We start from the raw sequence: 16,036 nt of genomic DNA, 5'->3' as shown, positions 1-16,036 counted from the left end.
AAATCTTAAAATAACGGCACAAACTTCAAGCATAATTGTCTCTAAATGCACAACAGATTTGTGCAAATGTATTTTAATAACTTGAGATACTTGCATAAGTAAGGTTCGTACTGGTGTATAAACATTTTGTCAAGCCCGTTTGTAAACCCATGTGAACTCCATTGATTCTGAGAGGAATTGAATACACGTAAAGATTTCAATATAATTGATTGATTTATAATTATTGTCATGACGGAATTCGTCTTCTAAATAGCATCTTTTTACTCAATATATCATGCCTAGCTAGAAGTTTAGTTTAAGTCTGACAAAGTGTATTAATTATTGAAAAAACAAGACCTGGACACTTGTTATTTACCTAGAACTTTATTATTATTTATTTAAAACCATCCAATTATACACCCAAACAGCTCCTTTGAAACATGTGTTTTTGCTATGATAGATTGATTATCTTACTTTCAGTAACTTGTAATTGAATGACAAACCGGAATTCGTGCATGACGTAGGCACCACTAAGGCATTTGCATATGCTGGCTGATCCGTTTGGTCAGTAAGGACTTACCAAATTGAAATGATAAGCACCTTGTTCGACCATAGGTAAACCCGCTACTTGCCTCGCAATAAAGAAGGTGATGAACATGAGGACATTTATGGAAAGACATTTTATCAAGCTCATTATCCGAAATATTGATACACTGGGCTGATTAAATACGAAACACCAACGATATTCTACAACATCAAAATTGAAATATTGCGCGTGAAAAGCAGATTGATTGATATCAAGAATGTTAAGCAAAGTAACATGGTGGGTTTGTCGTGGACTTGAGTAAGATTGAAGTCAGCCGATAAGTCTAGGAGAGCTTGTTTGACATCTTTGTCTTGGGCATTGTTCCTCACAGCTAGGTTCTCCCAGTCGATGTCAGGGCAATTGAAATCCCCCGCGACGATCATTTGACGGTTATGGTTGAGTGTAGCCAGTTCAAGTGATTTGTGAAGTTCCTGTATGTCAGACATGTTTCTATGTGTCATATAGAAAGAAGATACTAGGAGGTCTTTCTTGCCTTCCATTTTGATCTGTACCCATTCAACTTCACAATTTGTCACGAACTCGGCTTTTTCCTTAGCGATGAGGTCCTCCTAGACTCATACAAATACTCCAACCCCCCCCCCCCCCCCAGTGTGCCTCTGTCATTTCTGAATGATTTGTAATGGCTTGGGAAGACTTCGCTTGATTGGATGGCGTCTGAGGAAGGTGGTTTACCAGGATTGATCCCCTTGAGCCAGGATTCGGTCCCGAACACTATGTCGGGTTTGATGTATTGTAAGGCTGCCTGTAGTTCAGAGCTCTTTCTGCCGCCAAGGCTTCTGCAATTTACATTCATGAAACGAAGATTCCTGTTGTCTGAAACGCAGTAGAGGGATGAGGTATTCGTCTTAGATGTGCTGGAGGAGGGTAAGTGTATAGTTGTATATATCGTTGCTATCTGATCTTCCATGGCACATGGACAAGCGTTATGATTTAACCTTTATTGAAGAAGAAACAAACTTTGTTTATTGTTTCTTGTAAGCTCTTGTATAAGATAAATATGTATTTTCTGAAGAGTGAAAACAGTGAGACTGGAGTTTTCCCCTCATTTTTCTAGACCGTTGTGAATGAATTGAATGATCAGGGGAGATAACTGTGCACAAACTAAAACTTGTTTTGACAGATCCCTCATTGTTGTGTTTTTATATAGGAAAAGTGTAAGTTCAATCGGTTTCTCAATGTTAAATCTTTATATTTGATTGTATTCTTTAAATTTTATTATTCTAAGTTGTGTGCTTTTTATTCATGATCCGGCAAACACGATTGTTTACATTGACAACAATGTACTTTGGGTGGGTGGGGTATGTTTTCATGAATAATCCTTTATAGCTGAAATAATTCGCGTTAAGAATAAATGCCAAGAGTCTGACAAAGCTAAAATCATCAAAAGACTCTAAGCGGCAATTTATATTGACTAAATCCTTTAAGGCTTTATTCAGCTTGCAGAAAGATAAGGTTGTGACCTTTTTAATAATTGTATAAAGTTGTAATAGTCAAATCTTAATAATCACAAGAATTTCACAGACATTTTCTTTGATATAGCTGTCATTCAGTGATTTTTTTGGATTTTTTTTCTTACAGCCTGTGCCTTTTGGATTGGGAAAATTAGCGCGATAAGCCATGAAATTGGGAAAAATAGCGCGATAAACCATGAAATTGGGAAACATTATCAATATGATTATAAGAACAGATATGATTATAAGAACAGAATTAAAATTATTAAAGCATGTTTGACAGCATTTTTATATTATAAAGTGCTAATTTAATGTGTTCTTACAATGAAGCCAATGTTAAGTTAATATCCTTCCACATTCATATTGAACTTGCAATAATCTATTATCTATATAGATTCTTAAATATACCATTTAATCATAACCTCTTTAACAGTAAGAATTTAATTCAGTATTATTTTAAATTAAATATCATATGGTGAAAACATTAACAAATATTTATAAAAAAAAACGCTTTAGTGGTCTTGCTATGTCAATGAAGTATTAAATGGAGTTAAAATAATTTATTTCATTTCTTTACCTTTCAACATCTTGCACTTCAATGCTATTTCAGTAAACTGTAAAGCGTGACAAACATTATAAAGCAGAATATGCATATGAATCTGATTTTACACAGATCCACTAACATATAAATCATATCATGTTTGTCTCTTTCCATTTTCGAACGATACTCATCTTAAATGCATTAACTTTGTGAGTAACGGTAGACTAACTCCAATTTCCCAACACTGATTTCCGTGATGCACATTCACTGTGAAGATTTGTAATAAATATTTGTTGTTTTTATCTCAAACGTTGTATTTTGCGTTAATTGACACACGCATTAAATTATTCCGTAATGACCATATGATATCCGTTGTTAATTTGAATGTTATTTATCATTTTCGCCGCTCATCGCAAATTTCTCGTCTGCTTGCAGCCATCTTGGGCGTGTGTAAAAACAGGCGTTTACAATCGGGATACATTGACTATCGTCGGTATCCTCCGCAATATTTAGAGAGATGTGGATAGCAACGTAAAATCGTATTCGGCTAAATTCGCTAAAAATACGTCAGTTGTTGCTCGGCGATGACTCGGCAACTCGATCGGCACTCGTTCGAAATTATTGCTAAATTACATTGTAATCTTATTGGCTTTATTGGGAAAATTTTGTCTTTTTTTGGGAAATTTTAATCAAATTTTGGGGAAAAAACGTCAATTTTTGCAATTGGGAAGCTGCCGAATATCGGCTGTAATTTCTGGCTAAAAAAATCACTGTCATTAAAAATGAACAATATCCATGAATAATTAATTGAAACACAACAAAGAAGAAGAATCATCCATGTTAATAAATCGAATGTCATATGAATAATTCCAAAATTACATCTTTATCAACAACTTATATAAATTATTAAATAAATTGTAATAATAAGAAGATAAGTAAATTGTTAACAAATATCAGTCACAACTCATACCTCATTTAAAAATGACCAATAAAAGGAGATCTATACAGTCAAGTTACCATTACCGTATCAGTAGCATAATAAAGATGTTCTGGTGAAATGCAATACATTTTTTGAGACTTCTTTTACACCAGTTTGATTAAACATTACCTTTGCTTACTGATTCAGCACATAGTCTTATTTTTAAACGCAGGCAAAATGTATTTGTGATACCTTTTTTATGCCGCAGAATTCATGCATTAAGGGAACAGTTGTAGCCATAACGGATCACGTGATCAAAAACACTCAGGGTGGCATAACACACTATTTGAACTGTCGAAACACGAACTGTGTTGTTTACAATGACCAAGTTACATTTCCAGTTATAAATTATATTCATTTTTTTGTTATTAATTGTTTCCTATATGCATACATGCCAGACGTCCTGATCTCGGCGGGACAGTCCCGCTTTTGGGCCCTTTGTCCCGGCGTCCCGATATGAGACGATTTGTCCCGACATTCGTAAAAAACGATGTAAGGTCTATAGGTTCCCAATAAAATTCGCTATTCAAGCTCTGTTTCGCTAACACTTACCACCGCTAATCCCTTTATTGCCCCCGATTAACAATCCGGTTCTACTTCTCGTGTGTACCAGTGTTGTTTATGACACCTAATCAGCGATTTATCGGCTAATTATTGATTTTATCAGGCATTCACACCATGGTGGTTTTCAAGATAGTGGTCGCTTATTGCTATCGATAGTTGTATTGTAATGAAATAAATGTTGAAAATGTGTTTGTTTTTGTCTTTGTTTGAAACGGTTTACAAAACAGTACAATACTGAATACAGTAAAGGTGGAATGATAGATCATTTTAGGTGTCCTGCTTTTTGGTCAAATGTCCCGACAATATTTATGTAATGTCCCGCTTTGGACCTAAAAAATTCTGGCATGTATGCCTATATGTGATCTTGTATCTACACTTTACGCATGGTGTTCTTGTGTGAATTATCTGTTGACAATTCCTAAAAAGATTGAAAAGATTAGGGCATCTTATAAACCATGTAAGTTGTTTGAATCATATTTTATCATCAATATTGAACATGGAACATAAATAAAACATTAAGATTGAGATCATTTATTGTAAGAACCAACAAGATTTGCATATATTTTAATAATATATTATCAATACGCATATTATCACGCTTGATCCGTTATTTCCCTAATTCTTCATTTCATTTAAGGTGTTGCAAAATGTTAAACTCGAATCAAAACTGAAATGGACTTTTGCAGGCAAAAAGACTGCTAAATGGCCTTTAAATTAATGCGTAAACTTCTTACTTTCCAATAGAGTTATAGCATGTGGCTGCGAAAAATGTTCAACCTCGATTTGGAAGCGAGACAGAAGAAAACACAGTCGTAAATACATGTCAGCAAAAATACTGAAATGTTTGACAAAGAGTAGCTCCGATTACGACTCAATCAATGCGTTTTAAAGAACAGGCCTTGAAGATGCTGTGTGCAAAATATCCTCATAAAATGTCAACTATTTATCGCGATAGGCAGTCTTGAACATCAAAGTGATCCGCTATGGGTAATGATCCGGTAATGGTAACTTGACTGTACTTTAAATAATTAGAAACGGAAAATCTCTATCTTCTTCTTGATTGTCTTTGAGTCTGGAGGCAAGGATGAAATTGGTTTTCTTCTGTAGGACCTACACCTGTCCTTACAGCTTCTTCTGCAAACTCACAAGTTCCAACCATACATTTTCTCACAGGGGGTTATGGTCCTTGCATTCCTTGCAGAATCTCCACTCCTAGAAGACTGAATAAGGTGGAATCTTATGTGCATGTCATTGTTTAGTTTATTGTGCCCAGTTTGTATTCAGATGATAATCATCTGTTTTAGTTGTAACGGATGATGGTAGCTGTCCTGTTTGTGTCCATTAAATGTTAATTTTTTAACAGGCTCTTAATGATGGTGTTTATTCTTCTAGACTGACTATGTTCTCCTTTTGGTCTTTTTTTACTCTCAGCATTGTTTGCCTAATAATATCAGTATACTCACTACTGCTGTTTTCAGGACTGACAAAGCATCTGTTAGGAGGGCTATCTCAGGGTATTGTTCTTTATTCTTTGCTGCTGGTTATCTTTGCATCATAGATCAAGGCTTCTACCTGAGTTCTGTAGTTTGTGAAGTGGAGGCCTGTTTGTATTGCCTCTGCCTGCCACTGTCTGTTTGGGTGGTGGAGATACATCATACATTCTACCCCCCCCCCCCTTTCTTGACTGCATCTGTTGCTGACCCATCTTTGTGATTTTTTATAGCGGACACAGGCTTGTCAGTGTCTGGAGCTACTCTTGACGCATATTGGGCAAGTCCCATTTAGGAACAAATGGGTTAATTCACAGATCAATACTGGTCTATCTGATTATCTGAACAGTCATATTGCTATAGATAAGTCATTTTTTAGTGTCATAAAATGTCGGAGTCAAGCTACAATTTTTGGACTAATAACCCCCATTGTCCATGATATATTCTGTAAAGGACTGCAGAGCTTCATTAAACAATTATTCCAAGTACACTATTTTTTCCCATCATGCTTTATATTGAAAGTTTTTTTTTATATATATTTCAGACAATACAATCGTACAACAGAAGACAATGGATGGGATGATGGCACCATCAATGCTTTCTTCATTATGGGATATGATGAGACCTCCAGATGAGGAATCAGATAGTGATGAAGACAAGGTAATAAATGAATAATAACTGAACTATGTGACCTTTGTCAGGGTTCTTTCACTTGGGGTAAACTTGCAGGCCCCTTCATATTGGGAATATTAACACAAAATATTTTTGTTGAAAAGCATGATTACATGTGTATAATTTACTTTTATAATATTATAAAAATTGTATCACATCTTTTTAATAAATAGTAAATTATGTAACCTTTAACATTGCTTTGATGAAAATAGCTGGGACATGTGCCAAAATGCATTTTACTTTGTCAATTTATGTTCAAATTAAGACAATTTTGATCCAAATTACTGGTAAGCTTACTTTGAGCAAGTCATTATTGGGAAAATATAAACCGTTGATTTAGGCCTATTGTCCAGCTTATTGTTTGACAGGAAATTATGTGTAAGTATTACAAAAAGTTCCAGCTCTGTAAACTCGTACATAATTCCCCTGAATTCAGTATTAAATATAGTGTGATTATTGCATGATGATATGTAACATAGTGGGAACACAAATATAATTAATATTTGCGTTGTGTTCCATGGTATTATGGATATATTTCAGCATAGTGACACAATACAAAAATATACATTAATTTTAGGTAACCTTCAATTCAAATACATTAGATTTTATTGTAATTTTAGCCAACAAAATCTGTACTTTCCTCATTATTTTACCTAAATATCCATGTAAAATCTCAGTCCTTTTTCTGAAATAGATCAATTAAATAGTTAGCCACTAAATGAGTGCATTGTATTGTTTATAAACATGTCTTTTATTGTTATGCAGCCCGTTTCATCTATAGCACAGCTGACACCTGGAAGTATCGGGCCTGCTAAAAAGAACAATTCATCGGGTCAAAACAATACAGGTGTGCATTCAAAATATAGCTTCTTCTGAAGTAGTATATGACTAAATGGTTTAAATGAAAGACATTAAGAAACATAAACATGAGAGAACCATTGAATTTGAGTCAAGTGAACTTATCCCTCCCTTTGCAACTCACAACAGTATGAACACCAAAACACTCACTCAACCTGCATCATTGGACTAACAGTGTGGTAAAAAGTGAGAACAAACAATGTTTTTATGCCCCCCGAAGGACGTCTTATAGTATCGAACTGTCCGTCAGTCCGTCTGTCTGTCTGTCTGTTCGTCAGTCAGTCAGTCAGTCAGTCAGTCAGTCAGTCAGTCAGTCAGTCAGTCAGTTAGTCAGTTAGTCAGTTAGTTAGTCAGTCAGTCTGTCCGTCCGAAAACTTTTACATAACTTTTGCAATATTGAAGATAGCAACTTAATATTTGGCATGCATGTGTATCTCGTGGAGTTGGACATTTTGAGTGGTGAAAGGTTAAGATCAAGGTCATCCTTCAAGGTCAAAGGTCAAATATATGGCTTCAAAGCAGCGCAGTAAGGGGCATTGTGTTTCTGACAAACACATCTCTTGTTTAGTATCAATCTTACACATTTTTCTTCAAGTTGAAGTATAAATAACTTAACTCCAATAACATAATTGGAAAAGAACTGAGTTATACAATAAACTGTTATTATTTACTCTGTCTTCTGTCATTTAAAATCTGTCAAAACATTCTAATGGACAACCCAAGCAAACATCCTTTTTGCTTCCCATGGGGTTTATCCCTTTCCCACTCAGAGGCAAAGTGAAAATGGCTGTGTGCAAACAGCATAAAACCAGACCAGCCTGGGAGTCAATCGCAGTCTGTTAAGGTGTTATGCTGTTTACTGCTCATCAATATCTAAGGGTTGGAAATGAATCCTATAAAACTTGAATTTAGTAAGAAAGGTATTTAATTAAATTTAACTTTCTTAGGGACTACAAATGCCTCAAAATATGTATCATAGTGGTAAACAGTTTAAAGTTTTGGCACATCTTCATTAGAAGAAAGTTACTTTATGACATAAATGTAATTACAGAATTGCTTGTCATAGAATTTATGAATATTGTGATTTTAAATTGACAAAAATAAGGGGTACACTTGTCTTGTGATAAAGTAAAAATCATCGTATTTAGAAATGGCAGTGTTGTTAAACAAATTGAAAAATGGACATATTGTGGAGAAAACATTGATATTGTATCATCTTATAAATATCTTGGTGTTTATTTAACGCCAAAACTTCTTTGGTCAAAAACTCAAGAAATGTTAGCATTGCAAAGTATAAAATCAATTACTTGTATATTTAGATATCAATGTAAATTTGGTCATTTAAGTTCTGTAAAGTTTTTGATGCCATGATTAAACCTATAGTTTGTTACGGGTCCGAGATATGGGGCTATTCATATGTAGATAAAATTGAAAAAGTACAAAAACAATTTTGTAAACAATATTGTAATTTACCGCAAAACACACCTGATATCTTAGCTTTAGGAGAATGTGGTAGACTTCCTTTATGTATAACATATATGTCAAATTGCAGCAAGTTCTGGTTGAAAATCACCCGTATGGAAAATCATAGATACCAGAACCAGTGTTATAAAATGTTAAAAGATTTAGATGATGCAGGTAGAAGGACATGGGCTAGTCATATCAGAGAATTACTATTTAGTTATGGATTTGGTTATGTTTGGTTTGCTCAAGGTGTTGGGCATGAAGACAATTTTATACATCTGTTCAAAACACAATTACAAGATTGTTATCTTCAAGTATGGAAATCAAAAATTGACAATTCTCCTTAAGCATTGCATTATAGATTTTTTCAAACTGATTTGTACTGCGAACCATATCTGAATATATGTCTTTTGTTTTAAGGAAAACTTTGTCAAGTTTTCCTTGCTCAGCGCATGATCTCAAGATTGAGAAAGGTCGACATTTATCAATAGATAGACATTTAAGATTTTGTCCATTATGTGTAAAAAATAATATAAGCGTAGTTGAAGATGAATATCATTTCTTTTTTTAATGTAATGAATACGAAACATTTAGGCAAACATTCTTCAAACCTGACTGGTTAAGAAACCGATCTCATCAAATGTTTTATGCTATCTTATGCTTAAAAGATGAACATAATATAATAAGGATTGCTAAGTTTTTGCATAAGTCGCTTGTGAGAAGAAAAGAAATTTTAAACATACATACTTGAATATATTTTTGTAATGCTCTATCTAACATTTTAATCATGTGTATCATTTCAGAAACTTTTTTCTTTTTTGCTTAAATGTTCTAAAATGTATGATTATATGATTATGTATCACTCTGCCTGATATATTTTGTAAATGCTGTATTTTGGGCCGTTGGCCTATATTACTATGTCTATGTCATAACTTGACAACAGAACAGAACAGATAGTTTATATGTGACTTAAGAATATACAGCTTATTGTCAACAAATAATTAAGCACTAATCAACACAAACTCTTCAAATAAACAACAACAAAAACAGAGAAAGAAAAGAAAAAGTTAAAGTAAAAACATTCAATTTCAATTTTATGCATCTTTTACAAAAGAATGAATTTTGGTAGGAATGTCTGATTTAAGGGAACGCTTGTTCTGTTTTAACAATGTAATGAATGTTAAAAATCTGTAATTCATCGGAAAAAAATGCATGCAGTTAGATATTATGTACAAAAAGATAATCTCTACAGTAGTCCATTCTTTTTATGCATTTCAGCTTAGAAGGACACAAACGACATATGGGATGCCGAAGAGGTGCAAGAAGGAGCAGAGTTTGAGTCCATATATGACCCTCGTCCTCAGCCTGAGTAAGTTGTTGTAAGATTGAGCCAAACTAACAACCACATGCTTGTACTTGTGTTTGTAAGTGGCCCATAAATTGAGAACTTTGTTGTTTGAAAAAATGGGGAAATATTTAGGTTGATGTAATGCTTTAATTGTAAAAGTTCAACTTTTTTGTGTAAACTTAACAAAAAAATTGGTCAATAATTTTTGTGCATGCTGGTTAGCATAATTCCTTGCCCAAAGATCTATCAAGAATGTGTTTTTAGTTTTTTTTTTAATTATGAGCTATTGTCATCACCTTGGCGTCAGCGTCTGCGTTGGCGTCCGGTTAAGTTTTGTGTTTAGGTCCACTTTTCTCATAAAGTATCAAAGCTATTGCATTCAAACTTAGTACACTTACTTACTATCATGAGGGGACTGGGCAGGCAAAGTTAGATAACTCTGGCATGCATTTTGACAGAATTATGTGCCCTTTTTATACTTAGAAAATTGAAAATTTGGTTAAGTTTTGTGTTTAGGTCCACTTTATTCCTAAAGTATCAAAGCTATAGCTTTCATACTTGGACACTTACAAACTATCATAAGGGGACTGTGCAGGCAAAGTTATGTAACTCTGACTGGCATTTTGACAGAATTATGGCCCCTTTATATTTAGAAAATTGAAAATGTCGTTAAGTTTTGTGTTTTGGTCCACTTTACTCCTAAAGTATCATGGCTATTGCTTTCAGACTTGGAACACTCGCAAACTATCATAAGGTGACTGTACAGGACAAGTTGCATAACTCTGGTTGTCATTTTGACAGAATTATGGCCCTTTTTTGACTTAGTAACTTTGAATATATGGTTAAATTCAGTGTTTACATCCACTTTTCTTCTAAAGTATCAAGGCTATTGCTTTCAAACGTCAAATACTTTCACACTATCATGAAGGTACTGTACCTGGCAAGTTGAATTTTACCTTGACCTTTAAATGACATTGACTCTCAAGGTCAAATAATTAAATTTTGCCAAAATTGCCATGACTTTGTTATTTATGATAAGATTTGATTGATACTTTGACAAAACAACAATTTTAAATGAATTATCTTAAAAAACTATTCCAAATTGTTCTAAAAGTTTCTATTTGATTTTTATTGAAAGCAATTATCTCCTCAATTTTGAGCCTATTCTGAAGAAATGTTATAAAATGATTAATATTGGGTATATTGTTCTGGCACTTACTTCTAAAAATATAAAATTTTGCCAACAATGTGATAAAATTAACAATCTGTGACAAAACAACTCTTACCTGACTTATCACAATAGACTCCACCCAAACCATCCCCCATGCCCCCCCCCCCCCCTCGCGAATCCCCCCCCCCCAAAAAAAGTAATTTTTTTATTTTTTATTTTTGAAAGATCATCTTATAAATCATCTTAATAATGACAACACACTCACACTATACCCCCCCCCCAAAAAAAAAAAAAAAAAAAAAAAAAATTTTTTTTTAAACATGGTTACAAAAAAAATATTTATATTTATTATTTTATTTTTGAAATACTTCTTACTATTCCACCCAAGAATCCCCCCCCCCCACCAAAAAAAAATTTTTTTTTTTTTTTTGCATTTTTATTTCTTATTTTTGGAAGATAATGTTATAAATGACCACACCCCCACACTATACACCCTCTCCACCCCACCCCTCCATCTTTTTTGATTGAAGTATTGAGATAGGTCCCTTCACCTATAAAATGAAAAATAGATGAGTGGTCTGCACCCGCAAGGCGGTGCTCTTGTTAGATCTTTGCCTTGCCAAGCTAGTAACAAAACGTGCAAAAGTATATTTTGAACTTACTGATTATTAATAACCAGATATCAATTTATATAAGTTTATTAATATACGTATAAACGCTTTAGATACAGGCAGTATTAATGGATCGGAAATCGCAATATTTTAAAATAGTCAAATTCAAATTTAATATAAAATTATGAGTTAAACTGAGAAGAAAATAAATGATGACCAAATAAATACTTATAAATAACAAGGACTATAGATTAACAATGTTCAACTGAATTAATTATTTTATTTTAAGACATACATCTGGTAAATTGGATTTAATCATGCAAATGTCAGTTAAATTAAAGATATATATGTAACTCTTGTTAAGGTATGACATTGTCTACAAGCAGGCTGTTACTTCAGAAGATATGTTTCTACAGATGGGCAACAAAACACCATCCACTGCTTCGTGCGAAGAAATGGTGGTATGTTACCCTGCAATCATTTCTTTATTTGAAATTATATTAAAGAAAACAGTCCGAATGCATGTTGTTATTTATAAGGTAAGTTAATAATTTGTTTCCATCTTTCTATGATTTATGACACTCCTGTTAATTGCCATCAATTAGTGGCAACCATGATGATTGACCATTTCATCTACCAACAAAAGGACAACAGACTTAAACAATACAGGAGCTTCACTTTTTAAATTGTATGGAAGGAGCTGCAGAAATTTAACAAGGTGATTTCTTGCCAAATTATTTGGGCGGCAGGTGTGACTTCTGCTGGCCCTTTGTCAATACCCTTGTGGGGCAAAAGTCACAAATACAGTATATTGTACCAAATTCCTAACTTACAAAAGGTATTTTATATATATAAAACATACAGCCAAAGCAATAAAACTTCAGTCAGAAAACATAATCTTATATGACAACTGTATGCCTGTTTTATTTCAGGTGAAAGTCAAACTTCCAGGTACCAAGCTTGCTGATGTTACATTAGATGTGAAAACCAAATTTTTGGATTGTAGAACACCAAAATAGTAAGTTGCTAAAATAATTTTGTAATTTTTTTAAATGAAAGTTTAAGAATTGCTTAGTAGAAAAACTCTCTATTTTATGTATATGAAATAATTAAAGAAAAGTATTTTCAATTTTCGTTTTTTAACCATGTAAATAAGCTGATAACAGTGTGCAATTAAATAGTTTTCATGGAAAAATAAAAGCAATATAAACATGCTATTATGAAACAGCAGTAGTAGTGGAAGTATTAGTAGTAGCAGTAGCATTATATTTTTATGTTTATTATTATTATTATCATTATTATAATTAATATAATTATTTAATTATTATTATTGTTATTCTTATTATTATTATAATTGTTATTATTTTCCAGTTTTCTTGGCCTCCACTTACCTCATCCAGTGGACAGCAAAAGTGGCAAAGCCCAATGGGATGGCAAGTCAGAGACATTGAGTGTGACCTTGAAAATGACCCGCGAATATGACTTTATGAACTTCTGAGCAGTTTTGGAAATGAAGCTAGGTCTTGAAGCACAGACAAGTGATATTTTAAAAGTTATCGTGTTCTCCCAATGGAGAATCAGGTGGACAAAGCAAGACATAAAAATATATGGACATGCTTGAATTCTTCTTTGTTATCAATAATAATTATATTATTTTGATAGCAATTTGATTTCAGGTTACAAACAACGGATCTACCTAAGTCTATTTGTGTTCCTATTTGGTCGATTAATGTTTAAAAGAAAGCAAATTAAAAGTACAGTCAAACCTGAGGACCATGGGCAATGGCCAAAGTGACTGCTGTAGACAGTTGACCATTGTTTTCAGTAGACCGCTTTTTAGATGGTTGCTTAGCTGGAAGTTTTGCATGAAACATTTCTATTGAAATTATAAATTACTATTTATAAATTGATTTAAATTCGTATCTATTGTATAAGTATGAATTTATCGACGATAATATTGTTTTTCACTGGTGTATCTCGTTAATTTAGTAAATCAGCCAGTTCTTCTTATTACGGTCATTGGAAGATTATTGTTTTTAATAACCGTTTCCACTTGTCATTGACGTCCCGTCTGTAAAAAGTGTGCATATAATATTCGCTGTCATAAACGGAGATGTACATGAAACAAATCCATTTGAATTTGTCTAAATTGAATTGTTTAAACAAAAGTCTAACAACAATGAGAATATTGATGTTTACTCGTGCATCTCATTCAGTCATTAAATCAGCCAGATCTTATAACAGTCATTGGAAGATATTTTAATACGGTCGCCTCAAGTGATTGATGTCACATTCGAAAACGTGTAGATATTGGATTGACTTTTATAAACCGATCTTTACACGAAAAAAATCAACTTGCACTTACCGTAATTGAACTGTTTTAAATAAATGTCACAACATGGCAATGATGCAGTGATAAAAGCCTATCCCGTGGTTCGAACCCGGTACCTCTCGATGCAAAAGCTAACAAATACACTATCCAGACTTGTGAATTTAAATGGAAGCTCAAACGCTTTGAAGGTTATACACGTTTATGCTAAATTATCTATGAAAAGCGTTTTTAACCCTTATTTTTTTCCCATTACCGGGTAATGATTATCAATAAGCAAACATGAAGTGTAATTTGGTCTGTTCGAATATAATGCATACATTTTTTTGTAATCTTTACCTAAGTGTAAACAAGTCCCTTAAACATCTTTGGCAGAGACCGTATGTTTCTACAAGATATATTTGTAAAACAAATTTTGGCTTGCTGTTTGGCTGAACAAATTGTGATTAATCTCCTTGCTTTGTCAATATAATAAATACAATAGCATCTGCATTGTACTTTAATCTCGGACCGGCTAGCTCAGTTGGTAAAACGATGGTCTACAAATACGGTTTCGATCACCCGTCTTTCCATGGCCATTCTCCCTCTACCTCTGACTCTAGTACTATAGAACAGAACATACAGTTTATTAAAACTTATGCAAAAGAACATCATCTCAATATACGAAATATAATACAAAATATTGTCAATCACTGGCAAAAGTATGTGCAATAAGTTCTGGTAATCCAGCTGGCCCGAGAAAAGTGCGAGTGGGTTAACTGGTCGCCTTGATGTAACTTAAATACGGATAAAAACGACGAAAATTGTAGCCGAACAGACAATACAACACTACTGATGTAAGCTGAAAGTATTAATGGTTAGAAGCGATAATTGTTAATGACGCTATCTTTAATAACTCAAATATCGTTGTTTATTTGTTTGTAAGTACATGTAACAATGTATGTGAATTGCATATATTTTGTTCTTATATTGTGTTCATTACGTATAGCACACTTAAAAAAAAATATTATTCCAGTAAAATTATTGTCTCTTTTCATGTATAGATATATATATTAATTACATGTTGCTGTATATTTACACACATTTATCTTTTCTATCCGACTTTATTTCTATCATCGTCCATGTTACTTGAATGCATTTCCTTGCGCTTGCTGCATTTTTATACGGGGTATAATTGAAGGGCGGGGGTAAAAAAGATATAATATACCACGTTCATACTGGACGTCAGTCTGTCCACAGACATTATACATTTAATCGTGTTACATTTTAAACGTACCGGCATTTTGTCCTATCATATGAAGTCTTGCATGTGCAATTTTAATCATCCTACTTACTATTACAAGCGTTTTGCCCACTTTTCATCTTATTATTATAATACTTTTATTACATTTTTATATTTTAAGTACACTATTAGCGCTTTTTTTTTGAAACCACATTGTTCATATGTGTAATATTTCAGGTTATGTGCCCGAGGTAAAAATTCTATCACGTCCCGGTGGTCTCAATCTCCACGCAGGGGCGGATCCAGGATTGCTGGTTAGGGGGGGGGGCGGGATATTGAAAAATTTGATGGGAGTCCAGGGTGCCGCTAGGGCCCCTGGTGGGTGCAGGGCTTTGCCCTGCTAGGGGGTCCAGGCGGGCAAAGCCCCCCGGAAGCTCCGCGATTTTAGTGATTTTGTGTACGAAAAAGAAGAAAAATGAGTTTAAATAGGTGATTTAGATCTAGTTAAGTGTGAAACATCACATGAATTGACTTTACTTTTGCGATTTTAGGGGGGAGGGCGTACGCCGCGTCCGCCTCCCCCCCTGGAGCCGCCTATGCCGCGTACACAGATAAAGCACACTTACTTAAACATAATAAAATTATCGTCAAGGGGCCTTTTCACAGATTTTGGCATGTATTTGAAGTTTGTCATTAAATGCTTTATATTGATAAATGTAAACATTGGATCTAAAAAGCTCCAGTAAAAAA

The 16,036-nt window shown here is 33.7% G+C and overlaps 1 pseudogene; it reads left to right on the top strand.

The window, feature by feature from the left end:
- Positions 1-1,654: 1,654 nt before the first annotated feature.
- LOC127870378 (dynein axonemal assembly factor 6-like) lies at positions 1,655-15,083 on the top strand (annotated as a pseudogene).
- Positions 15,084-16,036: the final 953 nt, after the last annotated feature.

The sequence above is a fragment of the Dreissena polymorpha genome, chromosome 2 (genome assembly GCF_020536995.1).
Source record: "Dreissena polymorpha isolate Duluth1 chromosome 2, UMN_Dpol_1.0, whole genome shotgun sequence".
NCBI classification, from domain to species: Eukaryota; Metazoa; Mollusca; class Bivalvia; order Myida; family Dreissenidae; genus Dreissena; species Dreissena polymorpha.
The sequence above is the reverse complement of the archived record's forward strand: the minus strand, read 5'-3'. Positions and strand labels throughout refer to the sequence as shown.